A 14,569-nucleotide genomic window follows, 5' to 3' on the forward strand; every position below is an offset into this window, starting at 1 on the left:
TGCCAAGCACTGATCATCCCCCATAAGAGTGAATTTAACCATCTCCCCTTGACATGCAATGGCATTACCATTGCTGAATATCCCACTATCAAAATCCTGAGGGTAACGATTGTAAAAACTGAACTGGACTAGCCATATAAATACTGTGGCTACCAGAGCAGGCCAGAGGCTAAGAATCCTGTGGCGAGTAACTCACCTCCTGACTCCCCAAAGCCTGTCCACCTTCTATAAGGCACAAGTCAGGAGTGTGATGGAATACTCTCTACTTCCCTGGATGAGTGCAGTTCCAACAACAAACACTCTTGAAGCTCAACACCATCTCTGGAGAGAAACAGACTGGTTTTCGCACTGGAAACAACATTCTGTCATTTTTTGGTAAGAATCCCTCCATAATGTTCAGACTAATTCGAACAGTGATGCAGTGGTGGAGGCCGCTTTATGAATGTCAATTTCGATGGGAAACAGATAAAGGGGGAACTTTGGGGAATTTGAGTTGTGTGGAGAAGGCTGTAATACACAGCGTAGCACAAGGCCACAAGGATGTGGAAGGGTTGGTGGTGAGAGAGCTCAGGGTGAGCGGTGATGAATAGGAAAAGAGGAAGTAGTGTCACTATGATGAAAGCAAATGAATACAGGCTGTGATGTATTGTGATGATGGATTTGGATAGAATGGGGTCTGACCTGTGGTATGGAAATTGGAGTGAGTCATACCTGGCACACAGGAAGATGGCTGTGGTTGTTGGATATTGGTCACCTCTGCTCCAGGATATCACTGCAGGATTTCCTCAGGGTAGTGTCCTAGGCACAACTACCTACAACTGCAAGTCATTAAGATTTAACGTCGGTATTTACAAGAATTAAGAAGGATCCTGGCTGTTTGTGAATTAGAACAAAATAGATGTAGGAGAAATGCACCATCTTTGTGATGGCCATATTTAAAGTTCAAAAATTATTATATTTTAAAATGTTCTCCACCATCCGAAGTGTTGGCAGGGAATCCATCCCCCCCAACTCCGACAGCACCACTGCTATATTACACTCTAACAAGTGTTGATTGGCTCAAGGTGGGACTTCTGCCCCTCTCTTGGGAGAATGTCCCATCTTGGAGAGCTGCTGCCTCTACAGTGCCTCCAGGAACAGTGCTGCAGTGGCAGGAAGAGGCAAATGCACAAAGTGCCCTGAGCCTAAGTCTCAGGAGCCAGAGAAAAAGGTGTGTCAGGGTCCGGGCGGGAAGGCCTGGAGAGAGTCACAAGACAGGATATTGAGGTTGTGGGGGGGCAGGGAAGTGGAAGTCAGTGGACCGTAAGGGGAGGGTGGCCCCCAGTGAGAAGAGGGCTTCTGATGGAGGCACAACCCCCGCCAAATCTCCCTCTTCCCCCCACCAAGACCCACCGATCCTTCCTGCCCAAGATCCAACTCTCTTCATTTCCAGGTTTCCCATCGTTAGCCATTATCCACCCACCAGCCTACAAACTGTGACTAGGTGGGGAACAGTTCTTAAGTGACCACTTAATGGCCACTTAATTGGGGCAAGGACGGCCTTCTTTGCTGGGGCCTGCCCGCCCCAGAGTAAAAGCAGTGCGAGATTGGGGTGGACAGGAACCCGGGGGAGGATTCCTGTCTATGCAATTTCACGCTCCCCACCCCGCCCCCTCCTTAAGAACCACCGGGGATCGAGGTGTGGGAGAGGGGAGGGGTGGATGTAGGAAAAGCACAACAATTTGGCCAAGGAATCAGACTAAAACCTCAACAGGGTTTGTAGGTGTTTGGGCTGGCTGGCAGACAGACATTAGCAAGGGCACTGGCAGAGTGGCAGTGGTGTTGCATGAGTGCAGTAACACTGAGCAGACAGCAGGTTCATGCTCCCCAGAGTTACTGCCACTCCTCTGGGGCAGAGACTCAGCAATTCTAGGGGAGGACTGGAGGGCACATATGCTGAATTGCTATGAGGCCGTGAAAGCCCTTTTGACCTGGTATCTGCAGCTAGGCTGGCAGCAATCTGAGTCTGCATACACCAAGCTGGGGTTGGATGACAACTAGCGAAAGTTCACAGCTTCATTGTCAGCCTTCACTGCGATATTTGGGCATTGAGTGACTTCTGAGTGTGATGTAGTGGAAATAGAGGCATTAGCCACCAGATGCTGCATCGCGGCTGGCTCTGTAAGACTCCCCTTGGAATTGGCCACCGCTCCCACGCTGGAAACAAATGGATTTCAAGCCCTTCCCGAAGCCATGGCCCCTGAACTGGACTGTGACCTATGACATTGACAACAGGCTCTCTGGTAGGCCTAATGCATCTTACATTTCTGCATACATGCCAATCAGCATTTCCCATTGTCTCAAAGTCTTCACCTGAGTTCATAGAATCCATACAGTGCAGAAGGAGGCCATTCGGCCCATCAAGTCAGCACCGACAACAATTCCACCCAGGCCCTATCCCCACAACCCATGCATTTGCCCTAGCTAGTCCCCCTGACACTAAGGGGCAATTTAGCATGGCCAATCAACCTATCCCACAAATCTTTGGACTGTGGGAGGAAACCGGAGCACCCGGAGGAAACCCACGCAGATGCGGAGAGAACATGCAGACTCCACACAGACAGTGACCCAAGCTGGGAATCAAACCTGGATCCCTGGCGCTATGGGGCAACAGTGCTAACCACTGTGCCACCATGAGTTCTCCATTGGAGAATTGATCTGATGTCAAGATGCCACTGCACCCTCCAGCAAGGTGGACGCGTACTATCTATTCCCCCTGGCCAGGCTGCGGACCACTCTTGCCCAGTGACCTCCACCACAAGCCCCCCATACAACCCTCCAAGATATGGACAGTGCCAGTATCTGTGCTGGTGCCTGCGAGTGTCAGGTCAAGTGGCTATGTTTCACACTCAGTGCTCTCCTTTCTCTCTGATCCTTCTTCTTTAGGGAGCACCAGGCAGCAGTTCCCAGTGACCTCCACCACAAGCCCCCCATACAACCCTCCAAGATATGGACAGTGCCAGTATCTGTGCTGGTGCCTGCGAGTGTCAGGTCAAGTGGCTATGTTTCACACTCAGTGCTCTCCTTTCTCTCTGATCCTTCTTCTTTAGGGAGCACCAGGCAGCAGTTCCTGGGTGTCTGAAAGTATAACTGTGCAAGGTGAGGGTGAGGGTGAAAGTAACGGTGCTGTGGAAAAGCAGAAGGTAGATAGGTACATCTAGAACTGGTAAAATCATCCAGATTGTGGGAGGAAGGTGCAGCAGGAATTTACAAAGGAATTTATTATCATCCTTCAATGCCTCAGTCATAAGTGTACCAATATTGCTAAGCACCATCTCCTCTGAGGGGGTGAGGACATGCCCACTACCCACTGGTTCAATGCTGCTGCCACCCATTCATCTTGTCATCTTGTTCTGCAAGAGAGAGGGAAGAATGCCAGTGACTATGTTGAAATGTTTTAGGTTTGACTCAGTTAAATAGTTGCAAGTTTTCAGGTATGGGTATGAGGCGTGCAGTCAGGGCAAATATGTGAAAGGGTGGAGCATATTTGTTTGCATAAGGAGCAAAATGATGTGAAAAACAGCTTTTTCACAGCAAGTGGTTCAGATCTGTTGGGGCAGGTTCAATCAAGGCATTCAAGAGGACATTCAATGATTGTTTGAATAGAAACAATTTGCTAGAGTATGGGGGAAAAGGCAAGGGAATGGCACTAAGTTATGCCCAAATGTGGAACAAATGGCTTCCTTCTATGCAGTAATAATTCTGTGTTTCCATCTTCAGAGGTGAAATTGCTGGGCCTCTGACGGAAATCTTTGTCGCTTCTTTGGACACGGGTGAGGTCCCTGAGGATTGGAGGATAGCGAATGTGGTCCCGTTGTTTAAGAAGGGTAGCAGGGATAACCCAGGAAATTATAAGCCGGTGAGCTTGATGTCCGTGGTAGGGAAGTTGTTGGAGAGGATTCTTAGAGACAGGATGTATGTGCATTTAGAACGGAACAATCTCATTAGTGACAGACAGCATGGTTTTGTAAGAGGGAGGTCGTGCCTTACAAATTTGGTGGAGTTTTTTGAGGAAGTGACAAAAACGGTTGATGAAGGAAGGGCCGTGGATGTCGTCTATATGGATTTCAGTAAGGCATTTGACAAAGTCCCACATGGCAGGTTGGTTAAGAAGGTTAAGGCTCATGGGATACAAGGAGAAGTGGCTCGATGGGTGGAGAACTGGCTTGGCCATAGGAGACAGAGGGTAGTGGTCGAAGGGTCTTTTTCCGGCTGGAGGTCTGTGACCAGTGGTGTTCCGCAGGGCTCTGTACTGGGACCTCTGCTATTTGTGATATATATAAATGATTTGGAAGAAGGTGTAACTGGTGTAATCAGCAAGTTTGCGGATGACACGAAGATGGCTGGAATTGCGGATAGCGAAGAGCATTGTCGGGCAATACAGCAGGATATAGATAGGCTGGAAAATTGGGCGGAGAGGTGGCAGATGGAATTTAATCCGGATAAATGCGAAGTGATGCATTTTGGAAGAAATAATGTAGGGAGGAGTTATACAATAAGTGGCAGAGTCATCAGGAGTATAGAAACACAGAGGGACCTAGGTGTGCAAGTCCACAAATCCTTGAAGGTGGCAACACAGGTGGAGAAGGTGGTGAAGAAGGCATATGGTATGCTTGCCTTTATAGGACGGGTTATAGAGTATAAAAGCTGGAGTCTGATGATGCAGCTGTATAGAACGCTGGTTAGGCCACATTTGGAGTACTGCATCCAGTTCTGGTCACTGCACTACCAGAAGGACGTGGAGGCATTGGAGAGAGTGCAGAGAAGGTTTACCAGGATGTTGCCTGGTATGGAGGGTCTTAGCTATGAGGAGAGATTGGGTAGACTGGGGTTGTTCTCCTTGGAAAGACGGAAAATGAGGGGAGATCTAATAGAGGTATACAAGATTATGAAGGGTATAGATAGGGTGAACAGTGGGAAGCTTTTTCCCAGGTCGGAGGTGACGATCACGAGGGGTCACGGGCTCAAGGTGAGAGGGGCGAAGTATAACTCAGACATCAGAGGGACGTTTTTTACACAGAGGGTGGTGGGGGCCTGGAATGCGCTGCCAAGTAGGGTGGTGGAGGCAGGCACGCTGACATCGTTTAAGACTTACCTGGATAGTCACATGAGCAGCCTGGGAATGGAGGGATACAAACGATTGGTCTAGTTGGACCAAGGAGCGGCACAGGCTTGGAGGGCCGAAGGGCCTGTTTCCTGTGCTGTACTGTTCTTTGTTCTTTGTTCTTTGTTGCTTCATCAATGACCTTCTTTCCATTATGAGGTCAGAAATGAGGATGTTAACACAATGTTCAGTATCATTCTCGACTCCTCAGATACTGAAGCAGTTCATGTCTAAATGCAGCAAGGCCTGGACAATATCCAGGCCTGAGCTGACAACTGACAAGTAACATTCATGCCACACAAAGTGCCAGGCAATGACCATCTTCAACAAAAGAGAATTCAACCATTGCCCCTTGACATTCAATGGCATCACAAACACAGAATCCCTGACTATCCCTGTTGTTGGGTCAAAATCCTGGAATTCCCTCCCCAACATCATCCCTACACCTTAGGTCCTGCAACGGTTCAAGAAGGAAGCTCATCATCGGCTTCTCAAAGGCAAGTAGGGATGGGCAACAAATTCTGGTCTATCCAGCGATGCCCATGTCCCATAAATGATGTTTTGTTTTAATTCTACGATATAAGTGTGAGGCATGAGTGCTGTTTGCTAAAAGTTGCTGATGGTGAGTGGTGGGAGCATGGCACATGGAGCATTTTGGGAAGTTGATGCTTCAGTTTGTAGGATGTGGTATTTCGGGATGCATTCACTAACTTTCACCATTCGTTTGAGTCAACTGAACTTTTTCCGACACTGAATCCAGGACCTAAGGGCTAGATTTCTAGCACTGATGTCCATGGCCATCTGCTCCCACTGTCTGCGCTGTGTATATCTGGAGGGCCTCCTGGGGAAGATCTCTCCCTTCCTTTCCACATCCTTCAGTAAGGACTCCAGCATTGCATCTGAGAACCTAAGAGTCCTCTCTCCGTCTGTCATTCCTTTTACTCCAGTTTCCCCCTGTACCTAATATCGATTCCATCCAGTTGAATAGACTACAGCCTGGATGCTGCTTCCCTTTAAGACGTGCAGGCCAGTTTTAATAAATGCAAGCTTCCCATGCACCTGGGCTCACTGCTGACTGTGCAGCGAATCCAGAGTGCATTGAAAGCTGTGCTGCACAGCACAATCATGGACAAACTGGCATCACAAAATTTGATAATTGCTTAAATATCCTGGCATGGGGTGTTTCAGGTATAAGAACACAAGAACTAGGAGCAGGAGTAGGTAATTCAGCCCCTCGAACCTGCTCCTTCCGCCATTCAATCCATTCATGGCTGATTGCATCTCGGCCTCAACTCCACTTTCCTGCCCGTTCTCCATAACCCTTCAACCCATTACTAACTAAAACTCTATGTATCTCCTCCTTAAATTTAATCAATGTCCCAACATCCACCGCATTCTGGGATCGTGAATTCCACTGATTTGCCACCCGTTGAGAGAAGTAGTTTCACTTCATCCCTGTTTCAAATCTGCTCCCCTTATGTTAAAACTATGACCTCTTCTTCTCGATTGCGCTACAAGAGGAACCATCAGCTTCTGCTTTGTCAATATCTTTTATCATCTTAGAGACCTCAATTAGATCTCCTCTCATTCTTCTAAACTCTGGAGAGTTTAGGCCTAAACTGCTCAATCTCTCTTTATACGACAAACCCCTCATTTCTGGGATCAATCTCCTCTGAACTGCCCCAAATTCTATCATATCCTTCCTCAAATAAGAGGGGACCAAAACTGTACCTCGTACTCCAGGTCTCACCAATGCCTTGTATAGTTGTAGCATCACTTCCTTACTTTTATTCTCTATTCCTTTAGCTATAAATGCAAAAATTCCATTTGCCTTCCTGATTACCTGCTGTACCTGAATATGGGTTTTCTGTGACTCATGCAAGGATACCCAGGTCCCTCTGCACCAAAGCACTCCAAAGTTTCTCTCCTTTTAGATAATAAGTTGCCTTTCTGTTCTTCCAACCAAAATGGATAACTTTACACTTATTCATGTTAAACTCCATCTGCCATATTTTGGCCCATTCACCTAATCTATCTATACCCACGTGTAAATTTCTTATTTCCTCATTGCAACTTATGATCCCATCTATTTTAGTGTCATCTGCAAATTTGGCTGTGGTACCTTCTATCCCTGCATGCACATCATTAGTAAAGATTGCAAATAGTTGGAGCCTGAGGCCAAACCCTGTGGCACCCCACTATTTACACCTTGCCAACCAGAAAAAGACCCATCCCAACTCTCTATCTTCTGTTAGTCAGCCAGTATTCTATCCAAGCTAATAAATTACCCCTAACTCTATGTGACCTCACCTTGTATATTAACCTACTGTGCAGCACCTTATCAAATGTCTTTCTGAAGTCCAGATATATTACATCTACAGGATCCTCATTATCCATTATCCTTGACTTGTTACATCTTCAAAGAACTCTGGCGCATTAGTCAACCATGATTTCCCCTTCATAAAAACATGCTGACTCTGGTGGATTGCGTTTTGACTTTCCAGATGTCCTGCTATTCTCAGCATATTTCCAGAGTTCAAAATTTATTTTTCCCCACTTCATGACACTGGACGCAATTTGCCCAAAAAGTTACATGCGCCTCATTTTGGGTGATAAAACCAGTGTGCCGGCATGAATCAGATTACAATCTTCCCACACTTGGTTACTTTTTGGGAGAGGGTGAGTTTTGTACTGGCTCTGAGAGGGGCAGGGCCTAATCACGTTGGCAAGCCTGGCTTCACAAAGATCAAGCCCCATTGTTAAAGGGAGCTCCAATCTCAAATTGAAATTGAAGACATCCCTCCCTCCCCCAATGAGCATCGGGTTCCCTCCCATTGAAGGTATATTTCCTCAACCCCCTCCCCAACATAGATCACCGGCATCGGGGCATTGGAGCCCTCCCAAAGTGTCCCTCTTCATGCCCCCTTCTTGACCCCTTTTGTGACTTCCTTCATGACCCCCTTATGCCCCCAGATCACACCCCCTCATGCCATCCCTTGGCACTGCTCCAAGCACCCTGGCAGTACCCACCTGGCAGTGACAGCCTGACCATGCCAACTGGCACCAGTGAACCAGATTATGTTCAGGTGCGATAGCTGGGAGAATCCCAATGGGTTTTGCACCAGTGCTAAACATGCTAGACTCCTGGCCTGTGATTCTCCGAGCCTGCGCCTCCCAATGTGATCTACAACCAGCACGACACAGCCACTATGTTTCATGTATAAGGACGATGGTCTTCATCATTGTCTGTCTCAGTGCGAGGCTTTATTGAATTGCTTGAGATGACTGCCTCCAGAAGCAGCTTCGTGGCATAGTCACATGATGACAGAAAGCCAGGTGTGTCAATCAAATTGGTTATATTTCAAGACCCAAACATAGGCTAAATAAAAATTGCAATCTCCACTCGCTGCTGTGAAAAAGTCCGAGAAGCTTTTTCCCCACTATAGCTCCTTGTTCACAATTCCCCCAACAAAGAAAGTAATGGCCAGAATTCTCCAACCTCACCCTCAGCTGGTCCCGCTGCAGTGAATGGCAATTTAGCTGAGCGCCAAATTCTCCATTCTCGCTGGCAGTGGGAGACGCGAGACTGGCGAATTACTGTCAATTTCCCTGTATTTACCTGACAGTTTAAACACCTCAATCAGATCACTCCTTATATCATCAATACTCAGGAGAATGCCAGATTGTATAATCTGTTCTCATGATTTCACCCTCTAAGCCCTGGTATCATTCTAAACAGCATCAACAGTGGAGTAGAACATTGCAGAAAGGTGAGATGCTAGGGTGGAGAGGGTTGGGGGTGGAGGCGTGGCAGGGAATAAACAAAGGGGATTTCTTATTAAAAAGCTAATGGGGAAAAGTACCAAACAGTTGGTAGGTTGGCTTTTTACTGTAATATTCATCTGTAACTAGGTCTAAGTATGGCTTTGGCTTTAGATCTGACCACCAGCAGCAAGCAAAGTCTCCATATAAACTGAAGCTAAACCTTCAGGCATGCTTAGACACAGCCCAGTCATGAAAGATCAGATGGTGAAAGACACTGTATATATGAGTCATCTTGTTTGGAAAGGGAAATTTGCTGGAACTTCAGTTAGGCCAAACCACAAAACCAACAAGGAACAGTACATTACACATCTGCTAGCAGAAGAGAAAAGAAGATTGGCATGAGATAAGTTTTTTTTAAACAGAAGATGAGCAAAACCCACTATGTCTATTTATCTTTCTGAAGGATTCCAATTACTTTTAAATTCCCGCAGTCATCCTTGTCGACCTAAGTTTGGGGGCAAATTCCAGGCTTGCTTTCTCCTGCACCTGTAAATAGAATGTGACATCCGGGGTGTGATGTATGTGTACTGGATGCGCATCTTTTTTTTAGATATGCGACAGTAAACCAGATGATACTATCTTATAATGTCAGGAGTGAGTGTTATGTCACCCAGTGGCAAAATGTGTGAGTCCCCTTTTCAAATGAATCCATGCTCACTTTAAGATCACAAAATCTAGCTGCTGTTAAGTAAACACTGAAGAGATTATTCAGACACTAATTGCTCCTTGGGGTGCAAGTCAGAACCCAAGTTTTGCCATTTCCTTCTCTAACGTTTAGTTAGTGGTGATTGCAGAATTTTGGCCTCAGGAGTATCAGATTCCTGAAGAGTGTGACAAACAACGAAGTTTTTTTTTACAGTTTGCAGTTCATTTGTTAGTGTCACAAGTAGGCTTACATTAACATTGCGATAAAGCTACTTTTGAAAATCCCCTAGTCGCCACACTCCAGTGCCTGTTTGGGTACACTGAGGGAGAATTTAGCACGGCCAATGCACCTAACCAGCACATCTGTCGGACTGTGGGAGGAAACTGGAGCTCCTGGAGGAAACCCACGCAGACACAGGGAGAATGTGCAAACTCCGCACAGACAGTGACCCACGCCGAGAATTGAACCTACGTCCCTGGCGCTGTGAGGCAGCAGTGCTAACCACTGTGCTGCCCCATGCCTTTGATTTTTATAATGCTCTCTCGCTAAAGTGTGCCATGCGTGCAGTTGGCGTGTGACTTTTGAGGTGTGTGACAGACTGGATTTGCAAGCTAGATTTGCAAACTCGTGTCTCTCCAGATTGTTAACAGATTAGTTGCTTGTTATTATTTGTCGGAAATATGATTGTCTCTGTGTGATTCGCACACACTCTGAGTGTCATCTTTATTGCCATTTGCCTGCACCCCCTCATTCTACCTCCTCTCCCCCGAAGGAAAAGAGGGAGATTTTCCATGTGTTAAATAAATCAATTACACCCCACTGTGATGTGATTAAAGTGGCTATGGCAAAATGAGCGTTGCTGGAAAGGATTTTTTTAAAAACAGTAAATACGTCTACTCAGTTTTGCTCAACTCAACCTTGTGGTACTGGATATTTTCCAGAATAAAAGGCAGGTGTGAATATTGGCTGCTGAGCAGACTGGTAGTTCATTTCCTGTAGCTACAGGAAGAAAATATACCGAGACATGAACTAAAGATCTGTACTCCGTCGCAATGCTGAGTCAGAAAAACTGTTTGAACCACCACAGTCACACCCATCCTACCATCTGTCGTTGGTATGTTCATCCCCTCAAGAGTAACTTCCCCCACCCACCCCCCCATTGTGGTTTGCATTTACAATTAAAATTACAAGTCCTCAAATTAGTACAACTGATCCTAACCACAAATGAAAAAGTTGCACTTGCTTTAACCAAACTCATTGTTTTATGGGCTTTACAACACCAGGTTAAAATCCAACAGGTTTATTTGGTAGCATGAGCTTTCGGAGTGCTGCTCCTTCATCAGGTGAGTTGGAGGTTTGGCTACCTCACCTGATGAAGGAGCAGCGCTCCGAAAGCTCGTGCTACCAAATAAACCTGTTGAACTTTAACCTGGTGTTGTGAGACTTCTTACTGTGCCCACCCCAGTCCAACGCCGCCATCACCACATTATGGGCTTTATACTTAGGGCACACTGTTTTCATCGGCTGTGACAGGAGGAGAACTTCGAACAATGGGTGGGGTGAGTGGGGGAGGGGTTAACCCACTGACAAACTACAGAAGCATTGGAAATGGGATGTTTCGCAACAGAATAGATGTTCTGAGGTGATCAAACTAACTTTAGACATCGATTGTTGGTCACATTATGTAAAGCGAGGAGATTAGGTCCTTGATAAAAATCAATCAGCCTAGTCCCAAGTTCTTCAGCAGTTCTTCAGAAAGGCATCAAGCACCAACAATTCAAAGATTCATAGAATCCCAACAATGCAGAAGGAGGCCCATCGAGACTGCACAAACTCTCCAAAAGAGCACACTACCTAGACCCAATCCCACTTACAGGGACAATCCACTGAACCTGCATAATGGGTCATCACTGAGTTCGCTGTCTTCTAAACTCTCAGCTCATCAGTTTAGATGGAGCCTTGCCTAGTATCATCTGTATTAGCTGTTTCTAATGTTCGACCCTGCTTTCTGGCACGTATTGCCATGTTTGAGGATGGCAGCATGCCTGTTTCCTCATCACCGCCTCAACCAATGTTTATTGTGTTGCTGGAGAGACAGACTGGCCCAACAAGCACCAGGAGTCTGCAGTCTACAGCTGGGCCCTCTCGGCTCCAGGTTTCTGGATGGCACAGTGGTTTAGCACCTCTGCCTCACAGCACCAGGGACCTGGGTTCAATTCCAGTCTCGGGTCACTGTCTGTGTGGAGTTTGCAAATTATCCCTGTGTCGGTTTCCTCCGGGTGCCCCAGTTTCCTCCCACAGTCCAAAAGGTTAGGTTAATTGGCCATGCTAAATTGACCCTAGTGTCAGGGGGATTAGCAAGGTAAATATGTGGGGTTATGGGAATAGGGTCTGGGTGAGATTGTGGTCAGTGCCGTAGGGATTCTATGAATTTATGATCTCAAGCATTGAGTGTGTCAGGAGCACACACCTGAGTATGAAGCAGCCTTATAGTATTTCCGACAAAGCCAGCATCAACACAACAGAACATGGTGGGAAGCCAGAGGATTGAGAAGCCTTTAAAAGTGAACAGAGGACAACTAAAAAAGCAAGAAGAGGGAGGAGAAAATGAAATGTGAGTGTAAGCTAGCTAGTGATATAAAAGAAGATAGGAAGAGTTTTTTTCAATATATAAAAGGTAAGAGAGGCAAAAATAGACAGTGGACCACTGGAAAATTAGGCTGGAGAATTGATAATAGGAAACAAAGAAATTGCAAAGGAACTGAATGGTTATTTTGCATCAGTCTTCACGGTGGAAGACACCAGTGGGATTCCAGAGCTCCAGTAGAATCAGGGGGCACAGATGAGTGTAGTGGCCATAAGAATGTAAGAACATAAGAACTAGGAGCGGGAGAAGGTCATGTGGCCCCTCGAGCCTGCTCTGCCAATCAATAAGATCATGGCTGATCTTTTCGTGGACTCAGTTCCACTTACCCGTCCATAACCCTTAATTCCTTTACTGTTCAAAAATTTAGCTATCCTTGCCTTAAAATCATTCAATGAGGTAGCCTCAACTGCTTCACTGGGCAGGGAATTCCACAGATTCACAACCCTTTGTGTGAAGAAATTCCTCCTCAATTAAGTCCTAAACCCGCTCCCCCTTATTTTGAGGCCATACCCCCTCGTTCTAGTTTCACCCGCCAGTGGAAACAACTTCCCTGCTTCTATCTTATCTATTCCCTTCATAATCTTACATGTTTCTATAAGGTCTCCCCTCATTCTTCTGAATTCCAATGAGAATAGTCCCAGTCTACTCAATCTCTCCTCATAAGCAACCCTCTCAACTCCGGAATCAACCTAGTGAATCTCCTTTGCACCCCCTCCAGTGCTAATATATCCTTTCTCAAGTAAGGAGACCAAAACTGTACACAGTACTCCAGGTGTGGCCTCACCAGCACCTTATACAGCTGCAACATAACCTCACTGTTTTTAAACACCACCCCTCGAGCAATGAAGGACAAAATTCCATTTGCCTTCTTAATTACCTGCTAAACCTGCAAACCAACACCTTGTGATTCTTGCACAAGGATACCCAGGTCCCTCTGCACAGCAGCATACTGCAACTTTTTACCATTTAAATAATAGTTTATTTTGCTATTATTCCTACCAAAATGATAGCCTCACATTTACCAACGTTGTACTCCATCTGCCAGACCCTCGCCCACTTAGAATATCTATATCTCTTTGCAGACTTTCAGCGTCCTCTGCATACTTTGCTCTGCCACTCATCTTAGTGTTATCTGCAAATTTTGACACACTATACTTGGTCCTCAACTCCAAATCATCTATGTAAATCATAAACAATTGTGGTCCCAACACTGATCCCTGAGGCACATCACTAGTCACTGATCGCCAACCAGAAAAACATCCATTTACCCCCACTCTTTGCTTTCTGTAAGTTAACCAATCCTCTATCCATGCTGATACATTACCCATAACACTGTGCACCTTTAATTTATATAGCAGTCTTTGGTGCGGCACCTTGTCAAATGCCTTCTGGAAATCCAGATGCACCACATCCACAGGTTCACCATTGTTTACTGTGCATGTAAAGTTCTCAAAGAACTCCACCAAATTAATCAAACATGACTGCCCTTCATGAACCCATGCTACGTCTTACCAATGGGACAATTTATATCCAGATGTCTCACTATTTCTTCCTTGATGATAGATTCAAGCATTTTCCCTACTATAGAAGTTAAGCTAACCGGCCTATAGTTACCCGCCTTTTGTCTATCTCCTTTTTTAAACAGTGGCGTCACATTTGCTGTTTTCCAATCTGCGGGAACCAGCCCAAGGTCCAGCGAATTTTGGTAAATTACTGCCATTGCATTTGCTATTTCCCCCGCCATCTCTTTTAGCACCCTGGGATGCATTCCATCAGGGCCAGGAGACTTGTCCATCTTTAGCCCCATTAGCTTGCCCAACACTACCTCTTTCATGATAATGATAGTTTTTAGGTCCTCACATGCCATAGCCTTCCTGTCATCAATTTTTGGCATGTTATTTGTGTCTTCCACTGTGAAAACCGACACAAAATACCTGTTCAATGCCTCAGCTATTTCCTCATTTCCAGTTATTACATCCCTCTTCTCATCCTCTAAAGGACCAATGTTTACTTTAGCCATTCTTTCTAGTTTTATATATTTGTAGAAACTTTTGCTAACTATTTTTATATTCTGAACTAGTTTACTGTCATAGTCCATCTTACTTTTCTTTGTAGGTTTTTTCGTGGCTTTCTGTTGACCTTTAAAGATTTCCCAATCCTCTAGTTTCCCACTAATCTTTGCCACTTTGTATGCATTTTCTTTCAATTTGATACCATCCTTTATTTCCTTAGATATCCATGGCTGATTATCTCTTTTTCTACAGTCCTTCCTTATCACTGACGTATACTTTTGCTGAGCACTGTGAAA

Source organism: Mustelus asterias, chromosome 8 (genome assembly GCF_964213995.1).
Source record: "Mustelus asterias chromosome 8, sMusAst1.hap1.1, whole genome shotgun sequence".
NCBI classification, from domain to species: Eukaryota; Metazoa; Chordata; class Chondrichthyes; order Carcharhiniformes; family Triakidae; genus Mustelus; species Mustelus asterias.